General features: G+C 46.4%; 1 long non-coding RNA gene across 1 annotated transcript in view; it reads left to right on the top strand.

The window, feature by feature from the left end:
* The window catches only part of LOC116183354 (uncharacterized), a 48,572-nt gene that overhangs the window by 18,882 nt on the left and 15,464 nt on the right, over nucleotides 1-14,226 (top strand). The window contains exon 2 of the long non-coding RNA XR_004147955.2: nucleotides 11,427-11,601. This is a non-coding gene — a long non-coding RNA (uncharacterized LOC116183354). The remainder of the gene's footprint in view (nucleotides 1-11,426; nucleotides 11,602-14,226) is intronic.

Raw genomic sequence — 14,226 nt, 5'->3', positions numbered from 1 at the left:
CCTGTGCCTGTTAAGCTCTGAGGATAAATGGTCTCTATTTCACTTAATGCAACAGCTTTGTTGCCAGTCTTCTGCCAATACACTTTAGGCCAAGTAGTCCAATATTAAATGTATCCTGCATCTACTTCGTTGTGATATTAGTGGGCCTTTCCAAATTTCCCATTTTCCATGCTTTATCCATTCCAAGTTTAAATAAAAGCAAAGCCCAGATTCCGAGAACAGAGCGGTGAGTAAGGTGGGGGCTGTGAAAAGGAACAGAGAGGAACAGAGCTATAAATGGAATCAGGGTGATTAATGAGCTTACATCTGTGACGAGTGCTTACTATAAACAGCAGGTAAGAAGCAAAGGCAGCAGCACAAAGGGCCCAGGAGGAAAGGAGGTGGAGCCACAGCCCCCCACAGCAGCAGGGACCCTCCTCAGTGGGCTTTGGGTGGGTGCACAGCAGCATCCATAGAATCATTGGGGAACAGCATGCATCCTTGTGGGAACCTAGGAGACAAGAGGGATTTAAAAAAAAATACAATTCCCTCACTAGGGGCAAAACAGCAAAGTCCTGGCTGAAGGTGCAGCTGGCACCCTCCTTCCCTGGGATTTTCCTCTAGCACTGGGTATCCACACTGCCTGCCAGGTTTGCAGCTGCCTGGCACACAGGGGCAGAAAGAGAAGGACTTTGGAAAGATTGAGGGAATAATGGTCAGGGGAAATGCAGTGCAGTTTGGAGCAGCTGTCCTGCAGTGTTCAATAGGATCCCAGCATGATCATTCCTAAGGATAAATGTGCAAATGGAGCCTCTGAAATCCTCTTGCTGGTTTAAAAACAGAAAAACACAAGCAAAGAAAAAGTTTCAATGGAAAACAAAAACAAAATCCTCCCCCAACAAAAACTGATGATTTTTAATATTATATTGCAATGAAAACTGAAACTTCCACCTTGTTCTCTGTTCCATGGTCCATTGGTTCATCCCTCATAGGAAAGCTCATACTACTGTCAAGTTGTGAGAAAATGGAAAACAGGCAAAATTGGAATTCCAGAGATGGATACTTATGGACAAATTCAATGCAGATTTTTTTATAAATAAGCTAGCCAAGACTGAATTAATGTTAAAAGAAAATATCAATTTTAACCAGTGAAAACAGAAAATGTATATACAAAGCTAGTTAAAATCTTTAAAGAAAATTACTGGGTTACTCAACACAATGAGCTCTATGAATAACTCCAGTCCATTCCAGCTTGATTTTCCCCTGTTTCAGTGCAGAAAGACTTTCCAGTGCTTACAGCAACCAACTCAGCTCACTTTGTTCTTGCTGGGAAGTTTTTTTGCAGCAGTGCAGAGCAGATGCAATGGGGGTCAGGATCTGATGCCCCACATATATAGTTTTAAAGCTTATCATTCAGCAGAAGCCACTGTGAGGAAGAAAAAAATGTTAAGCCCAGAGCCTGAGTTATTTCTCTGACCTAGAATGCTAACAAACATAATATTTTATTTGGCTGGTTATAGAAAACATGTGGCAAAGCCTCCATTTTTGGGGAAGGTTTGTCCTGTGGTGCAAAAAGGAAAGAAAAATAACTGAACTTTATTCTGCCTGTCTCTGCAATGCTCATCCCTGCACCCACACAAGCTGCTCTCACCTGAATTTTAGGTTCTGGACACATATGATAACTCTGTTTACTCTGCAGAAAGACCAACAAGGTCCCAATCAAAGATTAACATCAAGATCTGCAGGGTGGGTGCAAACAGGAAAGCACCCCCATGAAAAGATTATACTCCAAGCAAAATGGGGAGGTTCAAGATGATCAGCTATTAAAAAGGACAAGACAAGTAGTGAGTTCAGGACAGATTTGAACAGCAAAACATTTCCCCAGCAGCAGCAAGAAATTTGTTCAGTGCTCAGGTGTGTTAGACTTGAGTACAAGGCTGAGGGACCAGCCCTACAGGACCTTTTGGGGCTTTATCTTTAAAGTTCCAGTTCCAATTCTGACCTAGCATCAGGCCTCAAATATGGTCTTTCCCCTGTAGTCAAACAAGCAATCAAACAAAAATCCCCAAACAAACCAAACAATAAAGGAACAATTACTCATTTACCCCCTAGAAACATTTCACTTGCCAGTGAACTCCACCAGCATTTGAAGGGGAGCCAAGGGGTGAGAAACATTGCAATGCAAGAGGGGAGCACAACAAGAGGGCTGTTTGCTGTTTCCCCCATCCTGACAGCTGTTCCTGATGCTCCCAACCCTCTACCAACCCTTCCTTAAGGATGTTGTACAAAGGGAACAGTCCCTTTCCCAGCAGGGCTGGGAGGGTTTTAAGCTGCCAGCCAGCTGGGTGAGTGTGAGTGCACTGCAGCCACAGGAGGGGAGGCTCAGGCTCCCATCCTTCCCTCAGGAAGGCTGATGCTGTGCCAGCACACACAAAGGGTGCACACACATGTTCTCTGTACTGGCTCAGCTCCAGGGATGCTTCTTTCCAGCTGAGGAGCTGTATCAAGCACAGTGGGAGATAACCTTTCCAGCCTTTCCATCTGTTCCTGCAGACAAAGTGGCATAATAAAGATGTTTCTAAAGACCTCCAAGCAGGCAGAGGGATATGAAATGGGGACAGTGATAGCCATTGCCCTACTTCCTTCATCAGGGGCAAACCCTTTAGCTATCCCCTAAAGCCTCTCCTCAGCTGAGCCACCACAGGAGCTGTAGCTCACCTCCTCCTTTTCCCCTGGAGCTACCTGCCCAAGCTGCCTTCATCCAGCAGTGAGGGACGAGCCCTCTGTGTGGGACCCCTGTGCCCTGCAGTGAGCACAGCACATTCCCAGTGGCTTTGCTGAGCAGGACACCAGCGATGCCCCCTGAGCTGGGAGCCTGTGACTCAGCTGTGGGCCCACTGCCACTCAGCAGCTGGCACTTGGCACTGGGGCTGTGTGACTCAGGCTGGCAGGAGCCTTTGGAGATGCCTTCCCCTGATTTATATCTGCAAGGGATCCTTTGTGTTCAGAGCCTATTGTTGGCATGCCAGGCTCTCTGTAGAAATCTGGAGTTAATAAACTCCACGTTCCGACCCCAGCAGCTCTCCCCAGGACGCAGCTTGGTCGGGCTGGCAGCGCTCGCTCCTGCTCCACCAGCCAGCACGGCTGCTGATGCCTCTCACCTTGCAAAAATCCTGTGATTTCACACATGGGCAACCCCAGGGAAACCCCAGGGTCACAGTGCCTGGCAGCCTGCCTCCGTCTTGCTCCATCTCCTTATCCCTTCTGGTGTGGAGTTTGGAGCCTGTGGTCTTGCAGCCCTACCCCTAACTGCAAGAAGCCTCTTGGCACCAGCAAGTTGAGCTCCCCCCAGAGAAATCAGAACATTTCAAAAAAGAAAAAAAAATTAAAGACAAAAGATGGATGTGTGAGTCTATTTATGGAGCTGTATGAATAATGGGACTATCTCTACCCCTCTCCAAAACCAGAGACATTTTACAGAGGGCAAAGGGACTCGCACATGGCACTGCAGCCTTTCTTCCATGGCAGATTTGTGGCTGCTTTGTGGGTTATCAGTCAAAAAGGGTGGAAGCAACTTTCACTTCTCAGCAATCCCATGGGACAGGTATGCTTGGGAGCTGGCTACATTCCAGCAGAGTGATTCACTTACTTTAAGCCACATTTTTGGTTTGGATAAGCTGGACTGACATCAGTGGAGCTACACCAGCTTACATCAGCCCAGGCTTAGGGCTCCACCTTCTCAGGGAAGGTTTTGAGCAGCTCCATGCTGCTGCAGGCTGGATGCCCCGACAGACAATGAGCCCTGCCTGGGAGGATGTGGGAAAGCTCTGTGTGGGAAGCTTTGTGTTACACTGGAGAAGAAAAGAGGCAGCTTTCCTCACAGTGAATGACAATGGGGAAGCAAAAGGAAGCATCCAGCAAACAAAATAAAACACTTTAGGACTGAACTGGGAGCTGAGGCTAGAAGAGAGCTGAACAGGCTCCAGAGAGCCCTTGGTGCACAGGGAACAGCAGGATCAGACTGTGACACTCATCCATGGGACAGACACAGGATGCCAACAGCTTTTCCTAGGAAGAACTGAAGGGATTAAAGCACTTCCATTCAGACATCCAGAGGAAAATGGGCAAATGCAGGACAGCCATGTGTGATTATAATTAACACTTCAATGCTGGTCCTGTGCATTGCTGGGCACTCAAGGTGAAGGGATGTGTTCAGCCCCTGCCCTGTTCCTGCCAAACTAACCAAGGCTAAGCAGGGCTTACAGCCATCCTCTTTCTCCAGCCCTTTTGAGGATATTTCCTCCTCAGCAAATCCCTCTTCCAAAAACTGACAAAAATCTATACATTGAGAAGCTTGGAAACCGGTATGAGAATTAGGCAGAGCCACAGAGTGATGTTGTACATTAAATACTGTGATTGTCTGCAGGGACAAGCAGCACTCTTTGCAAAACAGGGTTCAGCAGAAGTAACCCCAACTTAAAGCAGGAGAGCATGAACCATGTAGATTAAAGGCTGCTGCTGTTACAATAAAACATAGGCAAGTACCATAGACACCTTGAGAAAGATTTTGGCAGAATTTGGGCACCCTGGTTGAAAACTGCGATCTGAGAGCTCCATATTCCCATTCTCCTTCTGCCTAGCCCTGGAGGTGCCTGAACTTGCCTGCTGCCTCCTGTTTTGTCTCACTGGACAGCTGTGAACCTGTTCCCAGGTGTGCTCAGAGCTGCTCCCACCCAAACATCCCCCTGGCAGCCCTCGGGGGAGCACCAGTCCCCCCAGACAATGCCTTTTGCTGCAGCAGCACCGGAGGCTGGGCTGTCCCCGGGAGCAGCCCCGTGCTGCCCAGGCAGCTCCCACCCTCTCTGCTGCCCATCCTGCGGGCACCAGGAGCTCCCCAGCAGCCCCTCCAGCCTCCCAGCCGTGAGCACAGACAGCAAGAGCTGCGTTTCCTTCCTTCAGGCATGCCACAGCCTCCTGCATGACAGCAATGAACTGCAGCTGCTCCCCTACCCTGCAAAGATGCCAGGGTAACACAGCCTGGGGTCGACCCTGGCTTTTGGCACTTTTTCAGTATAACCCACACTCGAGGCAGAGCTTTTTTTTTTGATAATTGCACGGGCATTTCTCCTCCTGTCCTGTTAACAGCTTGGTTTCAGAGAAAGCACAGTAAGTGCCCAGCTCCCCCCACACCATCAACCTCTGCAGTTTTTCCAAACACAATCAACAACCTGGCCTAGGGCTTATCTACCCGCTTCCAAAAGTCTTAATCTGACAAGTAATGATGCATTAATCACTGTCAGACCACAATCTTTTGTTTCTGCTTCTCTGCAGGCATCTGTCAGGCTCACAAAGGATTAATTATTGCACTAGCCTGGGTACAGAAGCTCAGCCCCTCTGCAGACACTCGTGATGTTTTGTGATTCCTCCAGCAACCACTTCACCTGTCCTTCTCCTCTTTCACTCACCACTCACATTGCTAGCCCTGGATATCTGCTCTCTCTTGTGTAAGCAGGGGTCCTTTTTCAACCTCACAAGCAGCACTAAAAGAGAGAATCACCAAAATCCTTCCCTGCAGCATTGTCCCTGTTTGGGCATCCTAGTTTCCAATTAATTTAACCATGAAAGGTGCCTATTCTCTCCTTTATACCTGCTTTTATGTGGTTCACCTCTAACCTTCCATCCACACAGCACTCTGGAGCATGCAGTATTCAGGAGTATGAGGCATCCTGCTCAAAATTAAGTGACCTTCCTTGCAAAGCCTGTGGGATGGTGACCAAACAGCAGAGCAATCTCGGGGAGGCTCTGTGCTCCACCCCAGCAGACAAACCAGCTGCATCACTTCTGCAAAAGAGCCCTGACAGACTGAAATTCACTTTTACATCTCAAGAGCCTGGGCCCAGCTGTCCACTGGAAGTGACACCCCCAGGAGATGGAGGGATGTGACATTCACATTCTCTGGACAGAGAGACACAATTCTGTCTCTCAGAATTTCTTGGAGAAGCACAGAAAAAAGAAGAAAAAACAATCTTTACCTCCGCTCCTTTGTTCTCCCCATGTGGAATGTGGTGTGGAGATTGTTCACCTGCAGTGATGGCCGGGTTGGATTCTGGTGAAGTTGTTTGGGTTCAATGACTGATGGGATCCACCTGTGGCTCAGGCTCTGAGCAGAGTTTGAGTTAGCTAGGCAGGAAAAGTATGTAGAATAGTACAGTATCTCTTTAAATAGTATATGAATGTAATATAGTATAGTTTTAATAAAGCTGTCCTTCAGCCTTCTGATCTGGAGTCAGACATCATTTCTTCTCTGCATCCAGGGTTTGCTGCATTTTACTATAGAGGGACATCAAGGGTTCATCTCTACCTGGAAGCTGCAAGGGTTTGTGGATGCTGGTGCAGCACAAGGTGCCTCTGGAGCTGGTACAGTTTGACAAAGTAAAGCTGTTCCACACACAGAGGCACAGCTGCTTCCAAAGGCAAAAGGAGTTAAGATCTACCTATTTAAAGTATTTTTTTTAAATTATAGCTTTTCATCAAATATAAATTACTTCCATGAACAGGGGTGTTGGACCTGCATGTCCTGAACCTTCTCTGCAGCAGCAGTCAGCAAAATGCATTTGAGCACCCTTCACTGCTGAGCACTGCCTGAGGAAGGTTTTGCTCTCCCTTCCATGAGAGTTTCTGTGCATGATTCAGCAGCCATCTATGAAAAGCAATTCAGAAGATGAATGAGTTCACTATGACAGGGGAGGAACACAAGAGAGCATCTCTCTGGGTGCATGGGGAAAGTTTCAGCAGGTGCTTGGATCACACAGATCTCTCAATTTCTCAAACATATTCCAGGTGCTGGAGTTGGTTCAGTTGTTTTCCTCTCTATAGTAAAGGCCAGAGAAGCATAAATAGACAAAACCAAGCAGGAAACAAAATGAAGTGCTTGTATGTGATGCAGTAGCTTCTTTGTAATAATTTTGAAGTGTGTGGGCTTTACAGAAGGAAAATACTTGGCACACCAACACAGCATCATCATGCTGTCAGTGACAGAACAGATGGTGGAAGTGTAACCTGACACAAAAGTACCTCTTCCTGTTGGGAGATTTAGCTTACAGCTCCTTCCCAGAGATAAATCTAAAGCAGGAAGCTTTCTTTCTCCCAAAACGGGAATTCTCTGAGTGTTACACTGCTGGAGATGTAAACGTTTTATTTATACTGGGAAATTTTCTCCTGTTAAGAAACCCCACAAGTTCCTATAGCCCCAGCAATAGATCCCCATCTGCTGAAATGTTGCTGGAATCAAATGTTGCTCCAGCCAGGGCTTCCTGACCTGCTGTGCTGCTCAGGAACCTCTGAGAACAAGGCTGAGTCTTCTTAGAGCCTCACTTCTCATACATCTCTGAATTTTAATGATCTCGAGTGGTTCCAGCTGCCAGCTGACACTGCAGAAAGGACAGAGCCAGACCAGCCCACACTTGTCCCTCCCCACCAGCAGGTCTATTTGTGGCCCTGTGCAGTGCCAGAAATAAACTGCTTTCCTTGGAGAGACCCACAGCCCAGTGCTGGGCTCTGCACAGAGGGCACAGCAGCCTCAAACAACCCATTTTAGCTCTGGTTTCAAAGTGCTCACCGAGGGGTTTTAGAAGGCTGGAAGTGCCCCCAGCACTGGTGGTGAGGTGGGAGGTAAAAATTAAGTTTGTGTCCCCTCCTCATCCTTGGAAAGCAGTCCTTCAGGGTGTGCCAGCTCCCTCTCATCTCTCCTCTCCTAGCTGGAAGATCCCAGCCTCACAAGTGCAGCGCCGAGTCTATTTTAAGTGACTCATTAATGTTTGCACACAAATGCCAGATGCTTTCTTTTTAAATAAACAAACAAACAGAAACCTCAAACACCCTCTGAAAGATGGAACATTTTTTCCTACAGTGAAGACCACAAGCAGTTGCTTGTTCAGGACAGTGGAAGAAGGTTCCTCAAAATCCCACTTTATAAGCATTTCTCCCTTCCTCAGCCCTTCCCCTGCCACACAGGTGGGGATTTTGAGGAGGGATGGAGATTATTTCCTTCTACAGCACTGAGAAGGAGAAGTTTTTGGAGAAGAGCTGAACATAACTGACAGGATCATTGCAAATTAATCCCTGTGGTTTCCCAGTCCTGCCAGTCCTCAACTTTGCTACAGTTCCCATGTTCTTTATATCATGAAAATGGCAGTGTTACCCAGAGATAAACAGTGGGGACACAGAAATGGGCAATGACAGTGTTTGGAGGCAAAAAACTCACATTCAAAATTGCAGGGAAGGTGATGCCAGTGGGAATTGGTCTCTCTGTGCTTGCTCCACAAGTTTGACTCCCATGTGCCAGCTGTCAGCGAAGGAAATGCCCACTGCTCCATGGACAGACAGCATCCTTCTTGCAGGGTTCACACATGCTGAACTAAACCCACATCAGCAATTGCTATAAAATTTTAAATAAAGAGAAGGGAAATGTATATTCCTTTTATGTCCTGTGCAAAGGCGAGGGCTGCTGAAGGCAAGAGGGATTCAGGTGAGCGCTCCACGAGATGTGACTGGAATATGTTTCCTCTGAAGTGCTATAATCAGAGTAGTAATGTATTCCCTTTTTTTCCCCTAAGACTGGGAAAGCACATTTTAGTGCCTGCCACAAGACTGTCAGGATCAGCATTTCAAGTAGCAATTCAGCCTTTATCAACATTCAACAGCATTGTAAGTCAGGAATAATTAATGTTACATTAACATAGAGTTATCAGGAAAGGTAAGACTCTAAGTATTCATCATCAGATCCATTTAGTATTTCCTGCAATAATGCCATCAGCAGGGAGTATTTACCATAAATGATGGCTTCAGGGGGATGTTCCAGGGAAGGCAGGAGCAGTTCAGGTGTGCCACCCCTGTACCTGCCACCTCCCAGCTCTTCACTCCTCAGAGCACCATCCTGCAAAGCTGATTCATGTGTCAAAGCAAAAAGAAATATTGCTGTAAAAACCACAAACACTTTGCTATGATATCTCCAAGATTAGTATAGGGTTAAACTAAAATAGATGATAGATAGATAGATAGATAGATAGATAGATAGATAGATAGATAGATAGATCGATCGCACATACAGTCCATAGAGAAATTACAGATGAGAGTCACGGAATGATAGATACAGAGCCATATTTTTGTATTTATGCAGACATTTAGATGTGAAAGGATACATAAAATCATATTCACACCACCCAGTACAACAGGGAAATACATTGTGGCTCTTAGAGAAACTGTTTCCTGACTTTTCAGTGGATACATCAGACAGTGTAGTGTATACTGTGCTTAACCCCAACAATATACATATATACATATATATTTATATAAAAATACATAAATTGATATAAAGCCAGTCCAAGATTTTTTCCTCATAACAGAGGAAGACAGCTAATTGCCTTAGCATCTGGAAAATATGTCTTTCAGGACAGTCAAGGGGCCTGATTCCTGCATACAGCCAAAAGGAAAGGGAGTCTGAATGAGGGGTTTGGCTAAGGAGGGTTGCACTAAATGTTTAGTGGGTTTTCAAACATGCCAAAGCTGCTACCTTTCATTGACCAGGAGCAGGGTGGCCAGGCATGCTGGAAAGTCTCTGTACTTGAAGGCTCACTTGGAACAGCATGGGAGCATGTGACAGAGTGCCTAGAGTCAGAATCCCACAGACTTTCAGTGGAACTGGGACACCTGGATCCAGGAAGCTGCAGCAACCCCCTGCAGCACCAAGCACTCCCCGTGCCGAGGGCTGGAGCTCCTGCCCTGGGCTCTGTCCTTGCCCCAGCCTGGCTGGTCCCACTGAGCTCACCTGAATCACAGCACAGAATGGTTTGGGTTGGAAGGGACCTTAAACTCACCCAGTTTCCCCTCCTCCCACAGGCAGGGACACCTCTCACTCAGCCAGGTGGCTAAAGCCCCATTCCATCTGGCCTTGAGCAGTCCCAGGGATGGGGCATCCACAGCTTCTCTGGGCAACCTGTTCCAGTGCCTCACTGCCCTCTGAGTAAGGAATTTCTCCCTAATATCTGACCTAACCCTGCCCTCTGCCAGTTTAAAGCCATTCTCTGCTATCACCCTTGTCAAAAGTCCCTCTCCAACTCTCTTTCCCCAGCTGCCACATACAGGGGTACAAAGAACAGGGAACAAGGAACACGGAAAAAACCTTTGCTCTGCAAGATAAGCCCCAAAACCCAGATCCTGCACCATCAATCACAGAGCTGGTGTCAGCAGCATGCAGGGGAGTGGGTGAGGGATCAAGACTGACTCAGGAGAGAAGACACCTCTAACTAAAAGCCTTAAGCAGTGCTGAGGGCATCTACTATAGTCTCCTTGCTATGTATGGGGTTTCAAATGCATCAAACATGACTTGAACAAACACCAGACCTTTCTTTAAAACAAAGAGCTTTTCCTATGAGTAAAATAATGTTAATAAGCTGCTGTTGGAATTGTGTCTAGACAGACACAACACAGTACCTCTTTCTGGTGCCTGTAAAGGAGTTTGATGGCATCAGAGACATTTCTGTGTGAGATTGCCTCCTCAGTGCAGGGATGGGAGCAAGGCAAGCCAGCCTGTTGCAGTTTAGGATGCTGCATCCCCACTGAATTCCCAGTCCCACAACTTCTTAGTCAGTGCCATGCTTGTTTGACTGTGTACAGACCAAAGGCTATAGAAAAATGTAAATATTTTTATGGCCCGGCTTGCTTAAAAGCCTGTGTTAAGGGGAAAGGAATGCTGGGCACACACACAGCAGAACAAATTTAATGAAAACCAGAACCCAGAGGTATTCTGTAACCCAGAGATGGAGTGCTTTGCATTGCTAAAGGGTGGTCATTTGGTGCATCACAAAGCCAGCATGGAACTCGAGATAACACAATTAATAATGAACTCTCCAACACAAAGCGCCCTCACCATCACCATGACCTCACTCTCCTCACAGACAGAATACAGAGCTCTTCACTCATCTCCTCTTGCTTTTGGAAACAGGCCAAGTGCCCAGTTCTGTCTGTGCTGCTGCAGAGTTTTGGTGGTGACAGAGCTGGCTTCCTCTGGGGAAGGACAAAGGGCAGTAAGAACCAAAAAAACACCTTCAGTGAAATAAGGCCAATAAAAGTCCTGAGCTGAGGCTGTGACCACTGAGAGTTTGCAGGAACTGCAGGTTACACCTCTCTCAGCACAACTCCTCACCACGACCCTTCCCAGTGGGCAGAGCAGCCCCAGCTGAGAGCTACCACAGTGGCAGAAGAATCTCTGATCTTGCATCCCTCCAGCAGCAAGGTCACAGGCAGGCAGCAGCACCAGCTGCTGATAAAAGCATCCAAGGCAGCCCAGACCTGCCTCACCCTGCTCTGGGTTTAAATGTGATGTTCTCATCAGCTCTGAAAGTTGGAACTTAATTACACCTTTATGCTGCACCTCCTTGTCTTCTCAGATGCTGCCACCACAGCTGGGCACAGCCTCTGGCATGGGGAATCACCCATGGATCCGACCCCCATGGATACATCCAGGAGCACTGCACACTGGGGTGCAGCTTCAGCCAGGCCAAGAAAGCCACACAAGGCATGCAAAGTTTTGGAAGAGAGCCCAGATATAACACCAAATAAGAGGTAAGAGAGGTAAGCCCTGCACAAAGCTTGGCAGAATCCTAATGCCCTTCATTTCTTTAGATACATATATTTAATTATATCTTTTCATATCATCAGTGCTTACAAGGTTCAAGTTTAACCCAGGGGAAAAAGGAAAGACTTAGGAGGATGGATTAAAGCCCATCTAAAACATTAAAGCCATTTTTACAGCTAAACATTAGAACTATTTCCAATTGTTCCCTCAAATATAAATACTACAATTATGATAAACATAAGGTTGTTTCTCGCTTCGTCTTGTGAGCATCATTGGAAAAAAAAAAAAAAAAGAAAAATCAAGTGGACAGAATTTAGGTGGGCCAGGATGAAAGCACAAAAATCTTGAGGTCCATACAGCTTAATTTAAATTGCAGCACGTCGGAGCTCAGAAAGGCTCCCCGGAGCCGAGTGCAGCTGCAGCCATCAGCAGCAAGCTGCCAGGCTGGTGCCCAGCTGAGGCTCTTCCTTTGTGACTTCCCTGTGGCCTCTCTCCCCTTTTCTTGCCCTTTGTGGCTTCAGTTAGAGCCACATGTGAACAATGTACCCTGTGTGTGCCTTCCCCACTCGGCGCACAGGTTTGTAAAACACTTTTGTCATTTACAGGGGCTCTGTTTTGGGCTGAAATGGTTCCCCCGAGGAGCTGGGCAAGGCTGAAGTGGCTGGAGGTGTTTATGGAGGGCAAGGTGGGAGCTGACAGGGGGTTGAAGGCTCTCAGCTCGCTGGCAGCTCCAGCACCTGGCACTGCAGCCTCTGAGAAGTGATAACAAAACACCACCATTCCTGCCTGAGCTGGCAATAGCCCCAGCAAAGCATCCCCACTTCCAGAAGTGATATTTTTGGAAGATAAGTACTATTTAGACTTGGTCAAAAGCAGAAGCAACCTAAATCCACTGCAGCATTTGAGCCAATTGTATTTGTGACCTTTTCCTCCCCCAAAAATTGCAAAACATACTACCAGAATCATAGAAGGAGTAAATAATGGCATCTTGATTAAACTGAATCATATGGAAAAACAGCACCTGATGATTGTATAATAGAAATATATTCTAAAGTAGAATTCTCATGAAAAATAACATGTAACTTTGAAGCATTAGGCAGTCCAGTTTGTTATCGGTTTAGGTCCCTAAATTCCAAGTGCTCAAGTAACTACATTAGACAAAGTATCTAAAAGTCCCGCTCCTTACTCAACATTAATAAAGTTTCAATTGGAAAAGATAATATAAACTTCCTGTGCTAGGAAAGGCTACCAGAGGCAATTAAAGCAGCAGGGGAAGGAGGCAGGACTGTACTCTGACCAGCAGACGCAGTGTTCCAGTCTCCTTCACAGCAGCACATGTTCTGAAATCAAGGCTATGCCTTCATTTTACAGACATATATTACAAGATGATGTAATCTCGACTTCAAGTGCTGACAAAACACACTTCAGGATTCTTTAAGGACTTCTTGCTACAGGGGAAGCATGGGGAAATGTTCCAGAGCTCTCCAGACAGCTTAGCTGAGATGATTTCTTAGCAGGTTGAAGTAATGGGTAAGGTTTTTCCCCCTGCAGAAACACCTGTAGTAGCAACTCCAGGATCCCAAGGTGGATCCGTGCTTTGAGCTGCTTTCTGCCAGATTCCATCAGAGCAATGCCCAGGCAGCAGCAGCAGCAGCAGCCCAATCCTGCCTGCTCCGGGGAGCAGAGACACCGTGCTGAGCCTGCTCAGCTTCTGGGGGAGGTCAAACACCTCTTGGGCTGATGCTTTCATTAGGACAGCCCACAGATTATGATCCCTCTGTGCACAAAGCCAACACCTCCTGCCTCTGCTTCCTGCAAAAGCTGCATTTCTCAGCTGCACCTCTCCCTGCAGTGACTGCACTGGTGGAAGGCTCCTCGAGACACCTGGGGAAGAAGAAAGCTCATCCAACTGGTGCCCATATTGAGTTCTGAGGCTAGGCAGGATTCTGGGTGGAAGCTGTGATTCCAAACTTGAAATTGCATCAGACAGGGCATTCTCAGCACTGCAGATGTGCTTTGGCTCACCAAAAGGTGTACAAAGAGACTCCAGAAATAGCTTAGAGGGCTCAATCAGCATTTTTTTTCTTTTTCATAAAGGTTTCACTTTAGTTCAGCTATTTTATCTGTCTCTCACATTAACCTTCTAAAGCAACTTTTTTTTTTTTCCAATACCAGTTCCTGGAAACCTCAAAGGGTAAGGGACTCCACAGCTTTCAAAAAAAAAAAAAAAAAAAAAACATTTCTCTTGGCATTTTGATTACCAATACTGCCACTGCATCCCACGTGCAAAAACAGGTTTCTGAGAATGTGAAGACTTTTAAATAAAACACTACAGCTCAGCAGACTTATATTTTCTAGCTACACTTGAAAAAAATCATGCAACCTAATTCCTCTGAAAATTATAGTAACACATTTATTTTGGCATTTATTCTCCTCCTGCTCCACACCCAAATGTCAACATTAGAATTTACAACCTTTGCAAAAACAAGTGTTTCGCAGTGTTTTGCTCATTTCTTAAATGAGCTTTTCAACCATGCATTAACCATAGCCTAAATACACCCTGATAGCTTTACAAAAGGATAGGGGGAAAAAAACTTCCTCTCTCATCTCTA

This window comes from Lonchura striata, chromosome 3, assembly GCF_046129695.1.
Source record: "Lonchura striata isolate bLonStr1 chromosome 3, bLonStr1.mat, whole genome shotgun sequence".
Taxonomy (NCBI): Eukaryota; Metazoa; Chordata; class Aves; order Passeriformes; family Estrildidae; genus Lonchura; species Lonchura striata.
Note: the sequence above shows the minus strand (reverse complement) of the source record. Positions and strands in the feature narration are given on the sequence as shown.